Source organism: Ambystoma mexicanum, chromosome 6p, assembly GCF_040938575.1.
Source record: "Ambystoma mexicanum isolate Mex_15411 chromosome 6p, UKY_AmexF1_1, whole genome shotgun sequence".
In the NCBI taxonomy this organism is placed as follows: domain Eukaryota; kingdom Metazoa; phylum Chordata; class Amphibia; order Caudata; family Ambystomatidae; genus Ambystoma; species Ambystoma mexicanum.
The window spans coordinates 1,515,492,610-1,515,516,240 of NC_090935.1; positions in this window are offsets into that span (position 1 = coordinate 1,515,492,610).

Genomic DNA, 23,631 nt, shown 5'->3' on the forward strand with positions numbered 1-23,631 from the left:
GGGAATGCACCTTCTCCCACACAGTGCCACTCCCTTTATTTGCACGCATGACTCCTCTTACAGTGGGCCCCAAGGCCTTCTACTCCCTCCACACTCTTTTCACACTCTTGACCCTCATATCTCACACACCACCTTCCCACCTCTGCCGTTTAATATTTCTCTTTTTACTCCTGTATTCCCTACCAATATTACCTCTGATTACTGCTCGGCTGCTCTCTCCATATGTTCACCTCTCTCCTTCCTCCTTCGCTACCTTCTTGCCACTATGTCTTCACCACCACTACTACCTCTGTGCTTATCCCGCCACTCCTTATTCCACTACTCCCTCTCACTACTACTCCTCCCACTCATCTGTTAATACTGTTCCGCTACTACCCTACTACCCTACTACACTACTACCCTACTACCCTACTACACTACTACCATTCTACCCTACTACCCTACTACACTACTAAACTACTACCCTACTGCCCTACTACCCTACTGCCCTACTACCCTACTAGCCTACTACCCTACTACCCTACTACACTACTACCCTACTGCGTCTTCTCTCTCTAATCTCACTCTTCTTGGCCGCTACTGGTTTTCCTGATTATTACTGGTATGCAGTGATTTTAACGAGTGAAATATAACTAATTGCATTTCTAGCAAACTGAAAACATCTAAAAAAAAATACATAATTTGTTAAAACGATATATATCTACTTGGGAATGGGAATAGCCGTTTTTGGGGTGGGGGAAAAGTATGAATAAAAAGAAACAGGGGGACGTTTGCAGTGGGTGAACCCCCAAAAAACAAAGAAAATACATGCGTTATTTTATTTGAGGTGTCTTTTGTTCGTTAAAAATGTGTTAGTTCTTTTCTGATTCGTTAAAATCTCATGTAACCATTACTACTATGACTACCTCTCTCCCCAACTACTACTCTGCTACTCCCACTACCACTAACATCAAACTACCACTGCCGACTCTCTCACCTCCTGCCAGCACTGCCCTACTCTCAGTACCACTACCAAGATCTCCCCTACTCCTACGCTACTTCTACTATACTAATTCCTTAGTTTAATGCACAAACATTCCACAGACCCCTCCCTCGAATAACTTCTGCACTCCTGTCATACTCTCCTCGCTAGTCTCTCGGACGCCCTCCTCTCCACATCCTGTCCTCACCCAAGTAAACCACAACAACTTTCATTCAGGCCATCCCTTATAAAGCCCTCCACCTCCAAGGATCGGCAATTTACCCTGACTAATCCACTCACCTTTTTGGAGAGGTGTAACAGGGGAATGGCCCAGATATGCTTCAAGAGGGTTTGTAAGCCCTGCCCCTTCTCCACCATGTTTCGGGCTGCATTTCTGGCATGCAGATTGTGGTAGTGCAAAGGGGACTGTTGCCACTTTCCTCCCGGCCTTATCACGGGCCTTTTAATATTTTGACTCCCTTGTGAGTCAATGAGATTCCCCGTGCCTTGGTCTTCCTGGAGACCTACATTTCCAAATGTAATTTATCCCTGCCAGTTTAGTGGGTTTTTTTCTTGTGTGCAGGCACCAGAAGACCCAGTCAGCTGGAACCGCACTCCAACAGATACCAGGCCGGTGTTGTGTCATTCACTGCATCCCGTGAATCATTGCAGTGGTTGAAGCAAGGCCACATAGTCCAATTTATAATGGCAACTTTAAACCAAAACTTTCAACTTTAGACCAAAAATAAGAAACCCCAAAATCAACAATTTTCCCGATAACTTTCTTCATTGGCATGCTGTCTCCAGTGCATGACAGGGCCTGATGACCATCTTTTGGATTGCATTTAGTCTATATTTGTGGTGTCTACAATGTACTTTGGTTCTTTCAATTAAACAGTTTCAGTTATATCAGCAAATAGTACGGCTGTGAGGTATATCAAGCAGATACATGGTATATTCATGGAAGACTTGGAATCACTGGTATGTACCATTTCATAATACTTTATTTCGACAACAATGTCATCAAAGCAAACATTTCATCATCTAACAAAGGACAACCTAGCTAATACATAAAATAATAGAACATCACTATCAATGCATATGTTGTACCTACTTCTGCCTACCTCTCCAGACCAACACAAGGGCCCTCATTACAACACCGGCGCTAAACCATGGCGCTGTTAGCACCATGGTTGGTGCCGGTGTTGTAACGGGTCCGCCATGGTTCAATGGGGAATTACCACCCCATTCCAAGGTTGGCGGGGCGGTAATTCCCCATTGAACCATGGGCCTTCCCCATTCCCTTTTTCGCCCTATAGTGCTCTATGGGAATGGGGAAGGCGCTAAGTACGGTACCGCAAATTGCGGTACCGTACTTAACACCAAGGTCCTTTTGCGGGTCCCTACTTTAACGGCTGGTCTAGACCAGCCGTTCAGGTCGGGTCCCGCAAAGGGACCTCGTAGCAAGGCGCAAAGTGTTTAACGGCGCCACAGCCTTTTACGGCGCTGTTAAACACTTAGCGCCAGGGTTGTAATGAGGCCCAAGGTATTTACAAGTGGCCTAAACTTCGAACACGTAGCTAGAATTAATACAAACAGCCATGACCTCCGCAATCGTACTGCAACCTTGGGCCCTCAGTAATGGCCTTAGGAAGAGTTTTCTTAATAGCAGCGTGGCAGAACCTAACAGTAATAAATGGACCATAGTTTCTCTCATGCAAGCACACAAAGGACAGCACAACGGACAGCTTTTCCAAGCAGAGAGTTGGGGCAGATATCTTTCCTCGGCTGGGGCCTCCCACTGGAACTGCCTCCCTGCCTCTCTCAAGCTTGAGCGGAACCATCTTCGGTTCCGGAAGCAACTCAAGACCATCCTCTTTGCTTCGGCCTTCTCTCTCCCTCTCCCATGCTGATGACCCGTTTGTTCCATGCACCTGGTTTACCTGGCCACCCTCTGAACTTGGGACCAGGTCCCTGCCTGTCCAGCTGCACCTCGAACTATCTCTTGGCCCCCCTAGCACTTGTGGTCTGTATTTGTAATCCTACAGTCCACTCACTCTCTGCACTTGTTAGGCACCCTTAGGCTGCACCCTTTGATTACCGGCACTTAGCCACTGGTTGGCTGCACGCTGTTACCTGCACTTCTCCCTCTCCCCGCCCTTTGTACTTCTCCACTCGCCCTCCCCTCTTGTACTTCCCTCCTCCCCCCTCCCTGCACTTGCGCAATCTGAATGACACAAGGCCTAGTAGGATCGTTGTTTTGTCCTCCCTTTGTTTCCCCCCTTCTTGCGCCTTGAAACACTTGTGTACAGGCGTGTTAAGTCCCTATGACAAATGTTATAAACAGAGCTATTTCATGTTTCGGGTTAACATAGTCCAAATAGTCCTCATAATCCTTGTTCACCGTATTGCACCAGTAATATGTCAGGACCGACGATCCTGTTGCCTTGGTGCAATTGTCAGCGTAGAACTTAAGTAGGGATGCTGCCTTGATCGCTGCCTTGGCAGAGTTAGTTATGGTGCTTGGGTTAATCCAATACTCCCCAAGACCAAAAATGTGTAACAACTCTTTAACATGGACAAACCAAGGTAAAGAAGTTCCCTTGGCCTAGAAAAAACTATCCATCAGGGCTTCTTTATACTTAAGCAGGGTGTCATTCGCCTATAATCTGGCCCAGTAATGGACAGGCCACAATTGGCAAATAGATTCAATACACGGCACCCCTCCCTCTAAAATACAGGTAGATTGGACGTGGTATGGGTACTCCCAAGATGTTCTTAAGGTTTTTCTTTTCCACAATAGATACACAAATAATATTTGACTGCCACCAAAAATAGTGGCCTGCCTAGCTTGCACTTCATAGGCCTAGAGAGAGACACGAACTGCACTCTTACCTTGCTCGGCAGTAAATCTTGATAATGCCCCACTATACCTTGCCATTGTAACCCTTGCTTTGTATTTGTATTTGTATTTGTATTTTTGTATTTTATTTATTTATAAAGAGCAGCCAGGCCCGGGGGCATACCGGCGCGTAGGTTAGATCTGGTTACAGTTGAGTGCAGAAATCAAGGGTTACATTTACAGTTGCAGATAGATAAACACTTAGTATCACAGATACATACAAACATAGCCTACACGTAATAGTTACAGTTAGGTACAAACAGGTATTACAGATACATACATGCATAGTCTGAAATAAGTACATTAATTACAAAAGTACCGTCAGTAGACGTTAGTTCTAGGCTCTGGAAGGTTGGGCTGTCATCGCGTCCATGTTGTGAAGCCAGCGCTTCGTGTTGTGTTTGAATAGGTTAAATGAGGGTTCTGACCTAAGGAGCGCAGGGATTGTGATCCATAGTTTAGAAGCTTGTACGGGGAAGCTAGCTCCTCCCGAATTATGGAGTTTAAATCTCGGTATAGACATAGTGTTAGCTTGAGCTGCTCTGAGAGGTCTTGTTGATGTATGAGGTGTAAGTTGGTTGGTGAGGTAGGCTGGTGCAAGGTTGGCCCTGGCTTTGTGTGTGAGGGCCAGAGTTTTGAGGGATATTCTGTGCTCTACTGGGAGCCAGTGTAGATTGCGTCTAGTTTCAGAGATATGCGATTTTTTAGGGATGCTAAGGGCAGCCCTGATGGCATTATTTTGAATTACTTGCAGTTTGTTGATATTTTTGTGACTAGTGCCTAAGTAAAGGTCATTACAATAGTCTATTTTGGACAGGACTAATGCTCTAGCAAGAGTAATGCAGTTGGGTGAGGAGATGAACGGCCTAAATGCAGTGATCAATTTGCAAGTGTAGGTGGCTGATGATGCTACTGCATTGGTTTGTTTGGAAAAGGATAAGGTGGCATCAATGTAGATACCAAGGGTTTTAGTATTATTTGAAATGGGAATGAGATTACCATCTATAGTGAAAGATTTGAACGCAGAGCTAATATTTTTGAGTTTGGCGTGAGTGCCAAGGATGATCAGCTCGGTTTTTTCATCATTGAGACAAAGTCCATGATGTGCCATCCATGCTTGTATTACTGAATATATTTCATTGAGGGTTTTGCTGTCTGTTTCATAGTTACCCGAGATAGGAATGAGTATCTGGGTGTCATCCGCATTATTGGTATACGTGACACCCAGATAGACAAGGATATCAAAGAGGGGCTTTGTGAATACATTATAAAGCGTCAGGGACACACAAGAGCCTTGTGGGACTCCTCAGGGTACCGGTGAGGGTTCAGCTGAATCTGTGGGAGAGAAGACCCTCATGGTTCTATTCGCCAAGAAGGAACTGATCTAGGCAGTGGCTGCGTCTGAAAAGTATGCAGCAGTTTTCAAGTGGTGACAGAGTGTTTGGTGGTTAACCAAATCAAAAGCTGCTGAAAGGTCAAGCAGTAAGAGGAGTGCAAGTTTGCCATTGTCTTTTAGGATTTGGATCTGGGTAGTGAGATCAAATAATGCAGTTTCCGTGCCGTGTCTAGGTCGGAAGCCGGATTGCCTTAGTCCCAGGAGATTGTTCGATTCTAGGTAAGCCTGTATTTGTAGATAGGCTGCTCTGTCCAGTATTTTTAATAAAAAAGGTACGGTTGTTATCGGCCTGTAGTTAGACGAGTTGGCTGGGTCAAGAGTAGGTTTTTTGAGTAGTGGAATGACCCACGTGTCTTTTAGGTTATCAGGCACTACTCCGGTTTTGAAGGAGGTATTGATAAGATTGGTGATAAATGGTGCCAGATCGTGTGCTGCTGCTTTGATAATCGGGGCAGGACAGGCATCACCTTGGCAGTTAGACAGTTTAAGTTTCCCGATGATGTTTTCTACTTCCCAGATTGAGAGGGGTGAAAAACTGAATGGCTTACAAGTTGGCTTGAAGGTGGGTGCTTTGTTAGGTAGTTGCTTGTAGTCAGAGTCAGCTAGTAGCAGGGATTTTTTAGCATTGATTTTAGATTGTAGGCGGGCTATTTGATCTAATAAGGCTTTCTGAATGTTACTGCACCATAGTGCGTCAGTAACGCATTTGTCAATAGGGGCAATAGGGAATTCTAATTCTTTTAGAATCCTAAAGAGCTCTTTTGTGTTGGATTCTGCTTGCGTAATCCTTTTGTTGTAGGTGTCTTTTTGGCAAGAAGAATGGCTTCTTTGTAACTAGTGAATGCTAGGGTTAGCTCAATCTTGTTGGTTGCTGAGGGGCACTTTTTCCAGTATGCCTCAGCAGTTCTCTTGGTTTTGCATAGTTCTCTTAGCCGTGGTGTGAACCAAGTATTAAGGTGGCGCTGTGGTTTAGGTTTCCGCAGTTTTAGGGGGGCGATGGTGTTCAGTGCTTTGAGAATTGCCTGATTGTAGATATCCACTAAAACTGTGGGGTCCGCGTCTGAGTCAATATTGTTCAAGATGGGGAGTAATATCGGTAGGAGTTTGTCAGGTGTAATGTCTTTCTTGTTTCTCGTGCTGGTGGCTGGGGCGATGATGGGAGCCGTGTGGTGAGTGCTGGCTTTGATAGAGAAGGTTATTTTATGATGATCCGACCAGATGCATGGGTCATTGGATAGGAGGCCAATAGAGCAGTTGAGGTGAGTGAGCCAGTCCAATGTTCTACCTTTGATATGAGTGGGCTCATGAATAATGTGTGTGTGGCCCAAGTCAGATAGGGTGTTGGCTAGATCATGGGCGTTAGTATTCTTGGGGTCGTTAAAACCAAGATAAAAATCCCCGAGTAGGATAGTTTGTGAATTAGGTTTAGTGTCCGTGGTTATGAGTGATGCAATGTCCTCTATAAAAGAAGAAATGGGACCTGGTGGTCGGTAAATAAGGTGCATAGTTGCGGTATGGTTAGGTGATAGAGGTAGTTTGATGGATAGAGATTCAGCAGAGGGGATTTGAACGTCCTAGATGACTCTAATGTCAAAGGTATTTCTGAATATGAGGGCGAGTCCACCTCCCTTCGTCTGATTGGTGTTTCTGTCGCATCTTATAATGGCATAATCGTTAGGTATGGCAAGGGCCAGAGAAGGACCGGAGGCATCATTAAGCCAGGTTTCCGTGACCGCTAGGAGATCAAGCTTTTCATGAGTTATAAAGTCAGCGATGTCCAAAGCATGGGCCGGGAGAGACCTAGCATTCACCAAAGCTGAATTCATGACTTTGCCTTTCGCAGGGATGTTTTCTGGTGTTATAGGTTGTTCATGCAAGAGGATAAGGGGTGGCTTGTTATCTGAATCAGTAGCCCAATTGGCAAGGTTCTGGTCTGTATGCAGATGTTTGACACTATTGCAGGAGTGCAGTTGGTTTTTTTTAGCCAACAGTCAGGCTCTTAATCTAGAGTTTCTGGTTGAAATGCTAGGGTGGTAAGAGCATAGAGAGGTGGGTGAGATAGTTCTAGACTTTAATCTGAGGTTTCAATTAATAGTAGTGCAGGGTTGGTTCGGTGTTGGTCTGGTGGCAAAGTGGCGTATCCAGAGTGCTGGATCATCCAGGTACGGGTTTACAGATGTCATGGTACTAGACCACGAGGTGAGGGTAATAGTTACCTTGCGTATGCTAGTATATGTGTCTTGGTTGGTATGTAGGTCAAGTTGACTGGACCAGCGACTAGTGTAAATGTACAATAGGTGAAGGAGAGTAGTTAGGCACCAATACATGGTGCAAGTAGCGTTGCTAATATGCAGGAGTTGAAGATTTCAAATTAATGGTACTCTTGGAACGTGTTAGGAGATAGTACAGTGCGACTGTAAGGCACGACTCAATCAGATGTGGATTGTAAGCGACCATAAGGCACAACACAGGTCAATCAAATGTGGTCTATAAGGCGCAACACAATCAAGTGTGGCCTGTGAGCGACCAAGCAACACAACACAAGTCCAAATGTAGTCTGTAAGCGACCATAAGGCACACACGGGTTATCCAAATGTGGTCTATAAACAGCCATAAGGCGCAACACAATCATGGGTGGTCTGTGAGCGCGGCCTAACATACGTGCGACCATACGGCACAACACCAGCCCAACTGTGGTCTGTAGGCGATCAAAAGGCACAACGCAGGACCAGATGTGGTCTGTTAGCGATCAGAGGCACAGCACAATCAGAAGTAGTCAGTAAATGACCATAGTCATGATAGCAGTAAATGACCATAAGGTGGTCTGGGCTATTAACTATAGAGTGTTAGCAACATGACAGAATGCATATAGAGTGTTAGCAACATGACAGAATGCATCTTAATTCGAAGCAGGGCACAGGGCTGAGAGCATCTAAATTTGAACAGGGCAGTAAGCGGAATGCAACTAAATTTAAGACAGAATAGCAGGCTAGATTTGAATTTGCAACATGTCAGAGAAACACCTGAGTTCGGAGTTTACTGAGGGGCATTGAAACAACTAAGTTCGAAAATCACAGTAGGGCTAAATTTGAAAATCACAGTGGGCATTAATGCAACTAAATTCAAGAATCACAGTAAGGCTAAATTTGAAAATCACAGTGGGCATTAATGCATCTTAATTCAGAAATCGCAATGGGGCTAACATTTTTTACCAGAGGGAGCCAGAGAGGCAGGGGATTCAAAATGCAGAAAGGCACAAGTTCCCATGCATTAATAACGAACACATAAATGGAATTTGGGTATAAGGAGAGGGGATAGTAAAGATGTCCGGGGTATCAATCAATACAGTAGTGCACGGAAAGCGTCATATGGTGTGGGTACCGAGAGTAGTCACCCAACGGCAATTATGCAATTGTACAATAGTAGTAGTGAAGGGAACATGGCGGTTCCGGCTGTATGATAGCGGCGGCAAGTCAATTAAAGAGCTACTAGCCACAGACACAGTAAAGTAGCTGTTTTACACTTTGGCAGCTGGTTATGGCACTAAGGTAGGTGCTGCTTATCGAATGACCGAGGTCGGAGTGGAGACTAAGCGATGTTGTCGTGCATGGATTCTGGCCCTGAGCACTGTTAGCACTGGACAGGCACAGGACAGGAATAATCCTTACAACGTAGTCCTTTCAACGTGGGACAGCTTGCGCCTCACGGTTTTTCTGATCGGGCAGATAAGGTGCTGAAGCAGCCAATCTGGCTGCTAGGTTCGGTGTAGGTGTTCCTCAGGGGCTGGGAGGCAGCACACGATGGTGGTACGGCCATCTTGAAAAGGAGATCTGTCTTGTGTGTGCTAATGGCGGCGCAGCCTGCACGGCTGAAAACAAGGTGTTGGACACAAACCCAGGGGATGGGTAGAGTCCAGATAAGGGCGTCCTGAATATAATGGAATTTAGGCACGATCCTCGAGCCTTTTGCAGATTGCACGAAAAATAAAGTAGATGAAGCCCGATGGCTTACCTACTATTCAGGATACTCTCTGCATGCTGCATGGGGCTCCAGCTGATGACACTGCTCCAGCAGTGATGTCGGGAGCTCCTGCTCCTCGGCTGCTGGAAGGGGCTTTATCCAAGTGCATCACCCAACTGCAGGACAACATAACCCTTATCCCCAGATAGTTATAAAAATCAACCTGCTCTATGGGGCCCTCATCCAGCGCTAGCCTTAGGGCACTAGTCCTCAGTCTTATGATAAAAGTAATCAATTTCTTCTTTGCGATGTTAAGAACTAAGCCATTCGTCTTGCAGAAGTTCCCAAATATCCCTAATTTCTTGGATACGTTGATGGGTGTTAGCGACAATAAAACAGCATTATTTGCAAACAATAGAGCCGGGATCTTGTCTCCTGCTAGTGAGGGGGCATCAGACTGAGAGGCCAACAGCTCATTGAGCTCTTATTTATAAAAATACAGAATAACTTAGGGGCCATGGCGCACACCTTTCTGACACCCTTTTCAAACTTGAATAACCTTGGGGTACTTCCATCTGTGCCCCATAGCACAACGGCTACATTAACTGGATATAAGTTCTGGATGGCATCTAACAAATGCAAGGAAACATTTAGTCCATGAAGAACCTCCCACAAATGGCTCCTGGGAATCGTATCACATGCTATCCGCAGATCAACGAATATTGCATGGACACTCATTTTTCTAAGGACAGCAAACTTATCAAATATCAATCTCAGCTGTTGGCTTTGATCGAATGTACTCAAACCCCCACAGACCCCGCCTTGTTGATGATCGATTAAGTGATTGTCAGAGTTGCAGGATTTGAGATGAGTGAGGGTCGCTCTGGCATAGATTTGATCCCTGTGTCCAATAACGAAACTGGGAGGTAATTTGCCGGCGATTCTCTAGCTCCAGCATTGTGTTTTAAAACTGCATTAAATAACTCAGTAAAATAGGGCATCCAAATGCCTGGGTCTGTGGCATATAGATCTATTGGGACCCTATCTGGGCCCAGAGCCTTCCCCAATCTTTGGCTATTAAGGGCTCAGCCCACTTCCTCACATGTGAGGGCAAACAATGGATGATCACATGTCACCACCCTCATTCCATTGTTGTCTTCCCCGGAATTTCCCTCTGTAGCAGATCTATTCTCCTTAGAAAGCCCAGAAAAGTGTTAAACCCAGGTGGATTCTGTGATATTGGTATACAGTGTTTATATCAAATCTTTTATATAGAATGAACATATATCGAATATTTTATATTGATAAATATTATAGTGAATGAATTTAGGGTGCAGTAAAGGGTTAAATATTTTTGGGAAATGGTTGGGATGGGTTTTTAGGGGTGGGAAACGGGAGTTTGGAGGCGGGCCCCCAAAAACAAAACAAAAAAGTGCATTCACTATACAATGTGTCAATATAAAATATTCGATATATGTGCATTCTTTATAAATTACTTCGGTATAAAGACATGTAACCATGATATTTGCGTATTATGCACAGTATTACGCCCCACCCCATAATACTGCACAAACCCTTAGAGACTCCCTTACCTATGGAAGTCCATAGCGCACCCCAGATCTCCTCACTCCAGGCCCTTTTCTTGTTCTTCAAATGTTTTAGGTACTGATTGCTAGCTTTCCGTAAATTAGAAGAATCAGTAATTCTATTTGATCTAGCGCGCTTACTAACTGACCTTTGGCCTTCCTGCACTCTGTATCATACAAGGCGGTCTCTGCCTCGGTTTCTTGTATTTGGAGGACATGGACCCCAGCTTCCCAGTGAATTTCTCATCGAGTTTGACTATCGGAGCATTAGCTTCTGGTTCCGCAAGGGCGAATTCCTCCTGAAGAGGGAGTATATCATCATATGGTTTAGGCAAGATTATTTCCAAGTCAAAGTTTCCCCACTTGATGTTACGTCTGCCATGACCCAAAATGTGGGCTATTTTTCTCTGTTACCTCGGGTACCCTAGCATCGCGGAGTCCCATAAATGGCTCCATTACCTCCAGCACCTGGGGATGAGGGTCAGTTCCAATCCTGTGCTGAATGGCAAAACTATTTATATACGTACATGCTACTACATTTACAAAAAAGTAAGTAGTCAATTCCACTTTCGGCCACGTCATTGTCGTAGGTCGACATTGCTGGTGCATCATGGAAAACTGACCATTACAGGCCCTGAAGTTGGCTGAGAACAGGAGAATGGCTACCTCGTTGGTATACCTATGTTGCCTTTTTTGATTTGACAGAATTTTGACTGCCTATTCCCCCGTGGCTATCTTCCTCATTCATTATTTCGGCCATGCTGTCCAAAGGCTCTAACTGGAGATTGAGGTCCCCCCTAACCCTCATCCTCAGGCATCTGAGCGTATTAGATCTCCAATGGTTAATATGCTAAGTCACTTTCTGGATGAGATAAACACCTATCCTGGGTTCGCCCCTATTATACAAAATCATGAGTATCATATTAGAGTCATCAATACGTTTCAGGTGGAGTAAGTGCCAAGGACGAGTATGCTAATCCTTTTTATATAGACTTGCATAATAGCCTGGCACTTAAGGGGTTCAATATATCAGGGTACTCACACTCCTGGACTTGTATGGAGTTAAACAAGGTGACATCTTACCATGTCCGCAACCCCCCACTTGGGTGGCCCTCTTTCCTTTCCTAGCTGGGATTGCAAAAGTAGCATACCCATGAATATGAAGGGCATTTGTAGCTCAGGTTTCTTGGAGACTAACAGTCCCATGTACCTGGATGAAATTATGCCATTCGTTGTCCACAAGGTACTTATTTACCCCGGCTATGTTCCATGAAAGGGGACGCACCCCAGAACTCTCTTGATCGGGAATTCCAGTAGGATTTTGGAGTTCATCATCCCCCAAACCTACGGGCTCCAGCTCCTCTATAATCGGTGCTGGTGCCAGTCCCTGGCTGGGGTGCCCAGCCCATCAATCGCAATATTTCTGACGAGCCCCAGGCTCATTTGCATCAACCTTCACTGGAGCCTAGATGGCCCCTCCTCGATGCTCCCCGAATAGTCCGGCACACCAGGCATGTGCCTCTGCACCGACTGCACCCAGTGCTCTCACACAGGGGGCTGAAATGGTTGTTTAATACGCACCAGACGTCGCAGGGACAGAGGACTAGTAGGGCCATTGGCTGTCTCCTGAGTGCAGGGATTTGGTCTATCAGCCGCCTGGGCCAAGTAGCTTGGTGATGGAGTCATCTTGATTGAGCTAGATAAACCACTCGATGGCAGGGGCCGCTGCTCCATTAGCAGTATGTCTTTGGCCATCTTGTGGCCATTCATTTAGATTTTAATCAAGTCCCTACCACATGGGTCTGCCAGTCTCACACAGGCTGCTATGTCACTTCGAATAATCGAGTAGCATCCCCTTTTTTGCCCTCAGCCAATGAGTGTCCTTATTGATCATACTGTCCCCCTGTTCGTGCTTTGGGTCCAGTGGTTTCTGGATGTTCACCAAGTGAATGTGTTGCTACCATTGGCGGTGGTTTGGTTCATGTTAGCATTAGAGCACATTGCCCTCACAGTACTCGCTGTGTAGCTCTGCCCATATATGTATCCCAACCTCTGGCCAGTGTTACTCTTAGGCCCTTCACCTTGCATCCCTCCACAAATTCGGGGCCCTTGTCAGCTAGTATAGCCTTTACTGGTACAGGCTTCACGGTTCACTGGTATGTATCGTAAATGACATCAGAGAGGAATTGCAAGTTTGACTGGTCAATATGTCACCTTTAGGAGCATCCAGGACAGTCAAGAAATGTTTAATGCTTAGTTTTTGTATTTGTAATTTTTTGGTAAACAATCATTAATTTCCAATTGTTAATTTTACACCGCTGCAGACATGGCTATTAAACTATTTCAATTATTTCTTGTGTCTTGCTTCTATTTCTTAAATTGCCCGTGTTTTTTCTAAAACATTCAAATCACCAATTGACAAGGCGCAGATTAAATGATCTGACATATTGGTAAACTTTTGGCACCAAGAGGCAATTGACAATATTTTCTTTAACTAACATGCATACTTTAGCCAAGCATAAAAAGGTACATCAAGGATCTCCCTAAATGATCACATTCTGACAATATGTTGCACCTCATTTATTACAGTGACATCCACTAAAGTGTGATATAAACACAGCAGATATAATTGTCGAAGTCTCCACAGCATAAATGGAGTGGCTGAAGACAAGCTCTTAACACTTCCATTCACGCTCTGGGTGATTTTCCTTGTTTTAGAAGGCACAGGGTGGGGCCATAACCGGAGTTACGTTTCCACCTCCCGTTTGCCCTCTGCCTTCTAAAACAACTTGGTTTCACGCCATCATGAGGTTTTCATGCGGGTGTGAAACCAATGGCAGCAAAAAGAAGGCGGTTTCCATTGGAAACCATTGTAAAGGCCAGAGTTTACTCTATGTGCACTGTGGAGGTCAAATGGAGAAGTGTGAAGTGGCTTCCGCCCTCTCGTTACACTTCTCATTTGCACTCTGCAGTGGAAATGATGAAAATTGCCCATAGGGGACATGTTTCCACGTAAGTGGACTCCTCCAGGAAATGTATGTTTTTGAAGAAAATGAGCTCCAGTGTGTATGTGTGATGACAGGGCTAATTTATGGATTTCAAACATTATATATGGGGATTGACATTTTCAATGGGGACTTTCCGTTCCCGCAAAGGTCGGAGTAGACCGGTAAATCCCCATTGAACGAGGGCGGAAACGGTACCGCTAATGGTGCTAGTCATGGCGCTAATAGTGCCATAACTAGCAACAACCTCGGAATGAGGGCCATTCTGTACATTTTGTTGGCTTACAAAAGATTTGAATCTGTTCATAGATCACGCCACATCACATCAGAAAGAGTTGCTAATCCCACAACTTTCCACTGAAGCAAGTTTGGCACTATACATCTGTAGTGTGGGTGATGTGTGGCGGAGTGGTGCTGGCGGTGAGTGCGAGACAATACCAACATGCATACAAATATGTACTGTCACACAATATGCACATACACACTGCAATACAGCTTTTCAAGTGGTGTCTCAAGCTGTCCACAGGCAGTAGCTTGAAATAGGTCAAACTGATGAATCTTCCACCTTGGATGTGCCTACATTTTTGACAATTTATTAAGTATACTACGCCACACAGAAACACTTGCTGATTCTGTTAAGAAGGATGTCTGAACATGGTTGTGTGTTCAAGTTTACAAGCTTCAATGGCATGCAAATAAATGTCACCCCAGACACACTGGGGGTCATTACGAGTTGGGCGGTAAGACCCGTTAAGCGACCTTGGGCCTCATTACAAGTTGTGTGGAATGCGTTTAACAGCGCCGGTAATGGTGCCAGTGCGTTAAACGCATTCCGCACTATTACGAGGTCCCCTCGCAGGACCCGCTCTGGACGTCTGGTTTATCCAGACGTTCAGAGCGGGTCCTGCGAGGGGAGCAGGGCGCTAACAACGGGCCCTCTTGTAATGGGCCGGTTGTTAGCTCCTTTCCCATTCCCATTGAGCCCTATAGGGGCTCGAATGGGAATGGGGAAGGTCCGGGTCCGGGTTCCCTGAATGGGGAAATACTGGCCCTCCATACTCGGAATGGCCCGGTATTTCCCCATTCAGGGGACCCGGACACGGTATTGGAGGCAGCCATGGCGCCAACAGTGCCATGTCTACCTCCAAAGTCGTAATGAGGCCCCTTGAAGCTAATAACAGTCCCACAATTTGCGGGCCCATTATTAGCGCCTTCCCCATTCCCACATTCCCATTGAGCCCCATAGGGCTGAATGGGAAATTACCGGGTCCGCATAGGTCGGAATGTCCCGGTAAGTCCCCATTCAGTGAGACCGGACCCGGGTTTGGAGGCTTCAAACTCGTAATGACCCCCTCTGTCTCTTGCTTGTCAAATGCAGGTGTGCAAAAACACACTCCTGTGTCAACAGACCATCAGTTTCTGGTTAAAAGTTGCCTCAAATCACCTGGAGAACACTTCAAAGATATACAATAGCAGTAACTTAGTCAATTCTGCTGGATGTTACACAGGGTATGCTACATGTCCAAAAAAGATGCCACAGCACTGCTTTTTTCATAGTTAATAGACTACTCAATGCTTCAATGAGATGCAAATATTCACCATCATCATTTGGCTTTTAATCAACTTTCTGTCATTTGCCAGCTACATATAACAATACACATAAGAATAGTACAGAACCTAACAGTTAAAATGCAAGAACAAGGAACATAAGAACAGATGATAAGGACCTTGTCCTTCCCAATGTACTAGGGCAAAGCAAATTAATGATGTTCTAATCTGCCCTAGATATAGATCAAGATGGCATCATTTACACAAAAGGAGTTACCTGAGTAGGCTCACAGAACTGTGCTAAATAGCAATACAAATTATAATGTAAGTCAACAAATGTCTTGACTGGTCCCATGAGGATGTGCAAAAGAGCAACGATAAAGTGCATTTCATAAGTTGTTAACAACATTGGTTAGAAGGAGAAAGGCATAATCCTTACAGGTATTCGCATACAAATATTTCTCTAGTATGGTGTACGTCCTAGACACTACATCTAGGTTAAATAAATCTAGCTGGGTGGCTGATCCAGCACTTTTTGGTCATCCGCTGATATAAAAAGTGTGCAAAGATGACAATACAACTGGGTGTGAGAGCAGGACCCAAAATGGGTCCAAAAGTAATGCCAGACCAAAGAAAATGTCAACATGTGGTAGCAAGAGGGATTCAGTCCCTATTTCCCTTGCCTTTTAGCATTCTAGATCTTATGCACCATGCTTGATGAATGGAATTGGCTACAAAGTATACAATGTTCATGTCATTACAACGCCTAAACAGCAACACTGCTTCATGTATGCATTGTATGCCATGCCATTAAACATTGTCTTCAGGTATTTACTTTTAGCCGCATAATAGCCCTGGCAGAAAAACAAAAATGGTTTAGTGACTCCCTGGCTGAGGCACACACAGAGCATAATTTGCTTCATGTTGTCTGCCACTTGCTTGTATGATATGCCAGGTTCAGTAAACCTAATCTAAATTTCATGTACAAGCTGTGTGCGAGAGGAGGGTTTACCACATCTAAATATTGTTCAAAAACCAAATAGAATTTATTAATCAAGTATAGGTCTTCCATCTCCAACCCACTACACGCATTGACAAGTTACACTTCGGCTGCCTCGCGGAAAGCTCTCTTTACAATTTCTGCAGCACCTTTCATGATATCCAAAGGGTTATGCCATTGCTCACCTAAATTCTATTTCATCAAACCTTTCTTGACATGCTGAATCAGGGCAAAGATCTGCCGCCTACACAGATTCTAAAATGTGCATAACTGTATTTTGAGTTCAGGGGTTGTCCATACTGTAAACCAATAAAGAACTGGCCTAAAAGCGACATGACCATTGATCGGTCTAAGACCCAGCTCTAAATAAACGGGGTGGCACGCAGAAGGCCTACCAAGCAGAGGTTTGAGGGAGCGTCTTTCAGCCAGCCCCAGTTTGCTGCTAACTGCATGTCCTCGGGTCTCTGCGCCATACAACGCTGCAGATTTTGCCTTTGCAGCGTATATAGTGAGGGCTGGCATGATGGCCCGCAGGCCATGATGAAGGAAAAACCTCCAAACTGGCCCTCCATATTTTTCTAGCGGGGAGCTTGAGTCAATCAACTTGGACGTCCAATTGCTTTGATCATTGAATTTACACCCAAATAATCATAGCATCGAACCAGTCCTAATGTGGTCCCATTAATATACAAATTCATTTTGATGTTCTGTTTAAATTTAGGCCGAAAGAGTAAGGATTTTGTTTTCCCATAGTTTATCTCAAAGTGAAGCTCAGTGCATTTTTCTACAAAAGCTTCCTGGGTGGTCTTGAAGCCCCTTACCGATATTGATAGGAGGACGGCATTGTCCGCAAAGAGCAACTTTGGAATAGCTTCTGGCCCAAGCTTTGGTTTGGTTGGTGTAGGGATTTTGTTCTAACATGGTGTGTGACTTCGTCTATATAGATTAGGAACAACAGGGGGGCGAAGACGCATCCCTGTCTCACCCCTGTGGTCACCATACCGGAGTCTGTCCCTTTACCTCGCAGGCCCCATCACACAGATGCTTTGTTGTTCGAATAGAGTTGTTCAATGACTTGCAGGAGATTAGGAGGCACCCCCCCTTCTGGCCAGTACGGACCAAAGTTGTCCCCGTGATACACCATCGAAAGCTGTCTTGAAATCAATGTACACGGTGTAGAGGTTCATGTTTCTCAAAACTGTATATTTTTGTATGACTAGGTGTAGGGGAAATACTTGGTCTGTGATAATTATTTTTGTCCGGAAGCCTGCTTATAGGTGATCTATTATACCTTCCTGCACAACCCACTTCTGAAGATGTTCGTATATAACTCTAGTAAAGACTTTCCCCACACTGTCCAAAAAAGATGTTGGTCTATAATTCACAGGATCTTCACTCTCTCATTTTTTATAGATGGGAATAATGGTGGCATTTCGCCAGGAGGGAGGCAACTCATTGATCCTCAGAATTGCGTTGGACAGTTCCACAGTACCGGTGGCTATACAACCAATTCATCTTTAATTAGGTTGACAGGGATCAAATCTGGGCCGGAAGCTTTACCTTCACGTTGGGATTGGATGGCTTTTGATGCTTCCAATAACTCTATTTGGCTAAGGCCCACAATATTTTCACAGATCACATTCCCACCATCTACCTTCTATGACAGGTTTCCCGGGATATCAGCTAGCTCAACCGCTCCATATAGGCTCTGGAAATGGTTCTTCCAGATACTCGGCCCGATGTTAGCACCCAGGTCATTACCACCTCCATCTCTGTACCCGCTACCAATTTTCCAGAACAAGCTCATGTCCCTGGATTCAGAAGCTTCCTGCATTCTGTCCCATTCTAGCCATACTAGGTTTTCCTTTTTTACCTTCATTTAGAGTGTTTACTGCGCTCTCAGATGCCTCAACTCAACCCTATAAACAGTCGAGTCTCCCTTCAAACAGTTTTCAGATATCAAGTTTTCCTATCCTGCACTCCTCATCATACCAGTTGCTACTACATCTGATAGTACATTTCTTTACACACTTACTAGATTTGATGATTAAAGGTTGTATGCCCAGAATGAGATTATGATACACTAGTAGGACCTCTGTATCACAGAGTTCCATGGTCAAAAACCAGATTAACCCATTTAAGTATTTGCCTTGATTGCCTTTGGATCTGAACTGGAAAGCTGGGGTTGCAATGGTGATCACTCTCTTGCATATCCATAGACATGAACGTTAGAGACAATGGCCTGTGGTCACTACTACATTTTTTCAAGAACTCATAATCCTTTGCTTAAGTTCATATCTTAGTTGATCGGAAGACATATTCAATATGCGAGGTACAGCTGTACCCTTGGTAGGTGGATTTTGCAGGTTGATCTTTCGTGAATCGCCCATTGCAGGCCCATACCAAAGAGAAAACCAGCGCAGTCAAGTGCTTGCGGGTGCACCCTCTTTGGTGTAATAGAATTCAATGGGGGGATGTCCCATACCTCATCATGGTCATCCCAAACCCCCTCCATAGAGGTTCAATTTGCAAATTAAGATTGCCAACAACATAAACCGGGTAGCCCAGGCCTTCATGAACATCCTTATTTTCTACAAGTCTCTTTGCCAATACTATTGTGTTTGTTTTTGCTTGTTTCCCACTCATTTATATACATTGTGCAAAAAGACAGGTTGAGCCCCGGGTCGATCAAGTACCAGATACAATACGTCTGGGGATCCTGATTCGATCTTCGATATTTGCCAATCAAGTCCTGTAGTAATCCATATTGCCAGGCCACCTGAGGGTCCTCCTTTCTGGTCTTTAACTGCAGATGCTTGGATCACTTCATACCCTTGAAAGTAAATCTGGCCTGGTTCCTATGTTTCTTGAAAACACACAACATCATATACCCGAATGAAGCTGCACCACTCGCAGTCTACCAGGTGTTTTTGTAAGCCAGCAATGTTCCAAGAAATTCATCCAATGGTTCTCCTGGTTTGCCTTAGCTCCACAATGGAGACAGGGAATTGTCAATCTATTTCAGATGTGTGCCTGGTCTTCACCTATTTGTGATATATTGATGTTGGTTTCCATGGTTTCACCTCCAATTCCAGGGAGTCTGTGTACCGTGTTGGCGATATGCATGATTTACTTACTGTTGGTTGGTCTGATTGTTATCCTAGACCCAGGGAGGGGGGGAGTATGCCCAAAACTCAATAGGTAATAATCCCTCCAGCAAGTGATCACTATTTAAGCAAACCACAATCATGTCATCACTACTGTTGGGCATTCTCTGCCTCACACATTTTATTATGTTGCTCCTAGCAATAGATATGCACCCTCTTACATGCCTAAAATAATGGGTACACTTGTTGATAAGGGACTCTTGAGTTTCCTAGTGCCCACTTTGTGTTCGTGATACATTGTAAAGTGTTATGGAAGGATTATTTCGCTGTGCCCCATGGGAGCAGCGTTCGCTTGGCTGATTAAGATTGCACATATGGGAATTATTCGCTGGTCCTCTAATACCCCCTGTTTTATACTGCAAGGGGATCGAATTAGGTGCACTAATCCCATCCAGGGTATTTTTTGCTATGTTCGCACTATGTGCTTTCTGGTTTTTGCCAAATTGGAGGTTTGGGCTTATTTGTTCCTGTATGTTCCAGTTATTTGTTGGGTTAGAAAAATAATTACGTTCCAGTGTTTGTGGATGGCAAATGACAGATGTGGGTTTTGTCTGAATCACAGATCTAGTATTTGGTTCTTTATTATGACAGTTACGAGGTTCAGCACAATTAGTTACATTTCTCATCTTTTGTAGTTCATTGCCGTATTTCCATTGAAACCCTGCGCGAATGCGCAGGCGCGGACGGGCTAAGCCAGTCTGTGGCAGTCCGTGGCAGGTCGTGCAGACGTTGTAAGTCGCTTATATTCTCCTTCCCAATATGGGTATCGTGGAAGTTCTTGAGGCTATCACCAAGGCCAGGAGGCAGTAAATTTGCACGTTCTCAAGGCATTGAGCAAGGGCACTTTTCTGAATTCGGGACTGTGCCTATTGCCTCTGTACAGGAGGAGCCAAGTGCCCCCACTCCAACTGCCCTGCCTACATTACCTAAAAAGTATGAAATAAAGTATGTGACGTACACAGAACAGTTCAACCAACAAAGAGAAGAGCATGGACTCTGTGCTAAGACAATAAGACAATATGCGAGGTAAAGTACCCATTAAGGAAACCATACCTGCATACAAGACAATATAATGGCCATTTCAACGAGATTCCTGAAGAAGCAGAGAAACTAAAAGGCAAAGATGAATGGTAGTTGACCCCCAGTTGATTGCACTCCTTCCAATATTGTCACTTACATGCTCCACCTGCTGGATGCAGGATGCAGGCCTGGTATTTAACTCACTAAAGGTACATCTGGCAGCGCTGTCAGCCTACACCACTTCCCACAACAAGGTTTTGTGGTGGAAAGTACCAGTGGTTAAAGCCTTCATGGAAGGGGTAAAGAGACTCCACCCTCCAATTTCAAACCCACCACCTGGTTGGGACCTTAATGTGGTGCTTGCTAAGCTCACGGGCCCACCATTTGAACCCATGCATAAAGCCAGTCTCAAACACCTGACCTATAAAACTGCCTTCTTAGTAGCCATTACATCCATAAGAAGGGTCAGTGAGATTCAGGCTCTGTCAGTGCAGGATCATTCATTTACTGTTCATAAGGATAAACTGGTTCTATGAACACACCCTAGGTTCTCACCTAAGTTTATTTCTAAATTCCACGTTAACCAGTCCATCGAGCTTCCGGCCTTCTTCCAAGAACCCAAAAGCTCTGTTGAGGTGAAACTACACACTCTAGATGTGCGAAGAGCGGTCCTCTAACTATGTAGACAAGACCAGACCGCTAAGGAAAACAGACCAACTGTTTGTCTCCATAGCTACAGGCAGAGAAGGAGATCGCGTCTCTAAAGGTGCCATCTCCAAATGGATAGTCAATTGTATCCAACTATGTTACTCCCTTTCTGAAAAGACTCTGCCTTTTACGCCAAGAGCCCACTCTACAAGAGGCATTGGGGCCACTCTGGCTTTCATTGCAAATGTACCCCTTGACATCATTTGCAAAGCAGCTACTTGGAGCTCTATTCACACTTTTACTCAGCAGTATTGCATTGACACTCATTCCAAGACAGATACTCAAGTGGGACACGCGGTTCTAAGACATCTGTTTGCTCAGGACCCTTCTCATATCCCACCTCCTTCTTATAACTGTGCTCGCTAATATATGCACAGCATGTGATCTAAGCAGATTCCACAAGCCTCAGAAGGGATACATTACTCACTGTAATCGTATTTCTGATGCTTGTATCTCCTTAGATTCAAATGCGACCCACCCTTCCTCCCCTCTGAGAGAAGGCGCATGGATGCTTGTAGTCTAATCTTCCTATCTATCTGCTTGGATAAACAATACTCATGCTACTCCTCATGCTACCTCATATCAGAAAAAATACAATCTGAGGGCCCTACACGCGCGAGGAATCATGGGTACAGTGGACGTCCCACTAGGGATAGTATTACTGGCACGCCCTGTGTCAACGCCCATTTTCGAGTTTCCAAAAACAAACTGTAATACTCTGCAGCTTCCACTAGATGTCGGCCTATGCACAGCATGTGAATCTAAGCAGATAAAAGCATCAGGAATATGATTACGGTGAGTTGGTGAGTAATGTATCCCATATATATATATATATATATATATATATATATATATATATATATATAAATATATATATATATATATATATATATATATATATATATATCTATATATATATAGATATATATATATAGATATAGATATAGATATAGATATAGATATAGATATAGATACATATAGACAAGTAAAGGATGGATGTTTCCACTACGCATATAAGCAGTACTGAACAAAGCAAGAAGGCCTCATTTTAGTGTCGCAGTTAAAAAAAAGCAATTGAATTAAACAGAATAAAAGCTCAGCTAAGGGGTTGACTGAGCCAAGAAGGCCAAGGTCTTATCAAACTGGAATGGGCTGACATTGGATACAATTAGTGTGAAAGAACAGAGGCTCCTGTTCAGAGAGGTCTAGCAAAAACAAAAGACGTCAGAGGACTATTGGAGAATAAAATTAAATACAGAGAAGCTCGATTTCATGGTGCACAGTCACGTGGTAGTAAAGGGAATTTGGACGGTCACGCACGGAGGCCGGCTGGTGCCCACATTCCCTAAAAATTCACAGAGCACAGTACAGACTCAAGGCCAAACTTCAAACACTTATTGACACTGGACCATTGAGGTGATCATGGATGATATTCTATTTGGTCGGAAGCTGGTGCTAAGATGAGCTCACCCGCACTTTGTTGTTCAGTCTGCGTGCTGCTAGACGTAGGTGGAAAAGTACTGACAGGGGTTAGGAGCTAACCAATTGTAGGGGACAGCGTAATTAAGGGTCCTATATCTTGTGTAGCCAATGGGACGTCGTCCATATAGTGACGTCCATAGTGGCTATTTTCAGGGGTTAGGGCTCAGTTGCCATTCCTGATGTAAAGTGTCCTATCACCTTCCTCCACTGCTCTACACAGAAATAGAGCCTATACTTAGAAATACACTTAGACCCAATCACACCCACCATTAGGTTTTTGTAGTTTGACGTTGGTAGTGACGCAGGTCAAAATGTCAATGATGATCAATTGTGGGTATAAGAGCCCCGTTTTTTATGAAGTAAGTAGAGTCAGAGGATCAAGCGATTTCTGATGTTTGTTGTACTCCCTGTTGTTGATACTTTACATTAAAACAGACGAACTTTGCCAAACTATTTGTGTCATCTTGATTATTGATGTATGAATAGCTGTGAAAGAAGATATTGGGCCTCATTACGACCCTGGAGGTAGCCATTTTGCTATTTGCGGCATGGCTACGCTCATTCCGGGTACCGGGTCCGGGTTCCCTGAATGGGGAAGTACCGGGCCATTCCGACCTTAGAGGGCCTGGTATTTCCCCATTCAGGGAACCCATACCTGGTACATCCCCATTCCAATTTGAGCTCCCTTAGGGCTCAATGGGAATGAGGAGGATTGCATCCTGGTCTCCTCGCGGAACCCGCTAAAGACTCCTGGTTTTACCAGGCGTCCTTACCGGGTCCTGCGAGGACACCTCGCAATGAGCCGGTAGGGGGTTAACGGGGCTGGCATCTCTACCGGCCCCGTTAACCGCCTACCGCCAGGGTCATAATGAGGCCCATTGTCTTGAGTGTGGCCA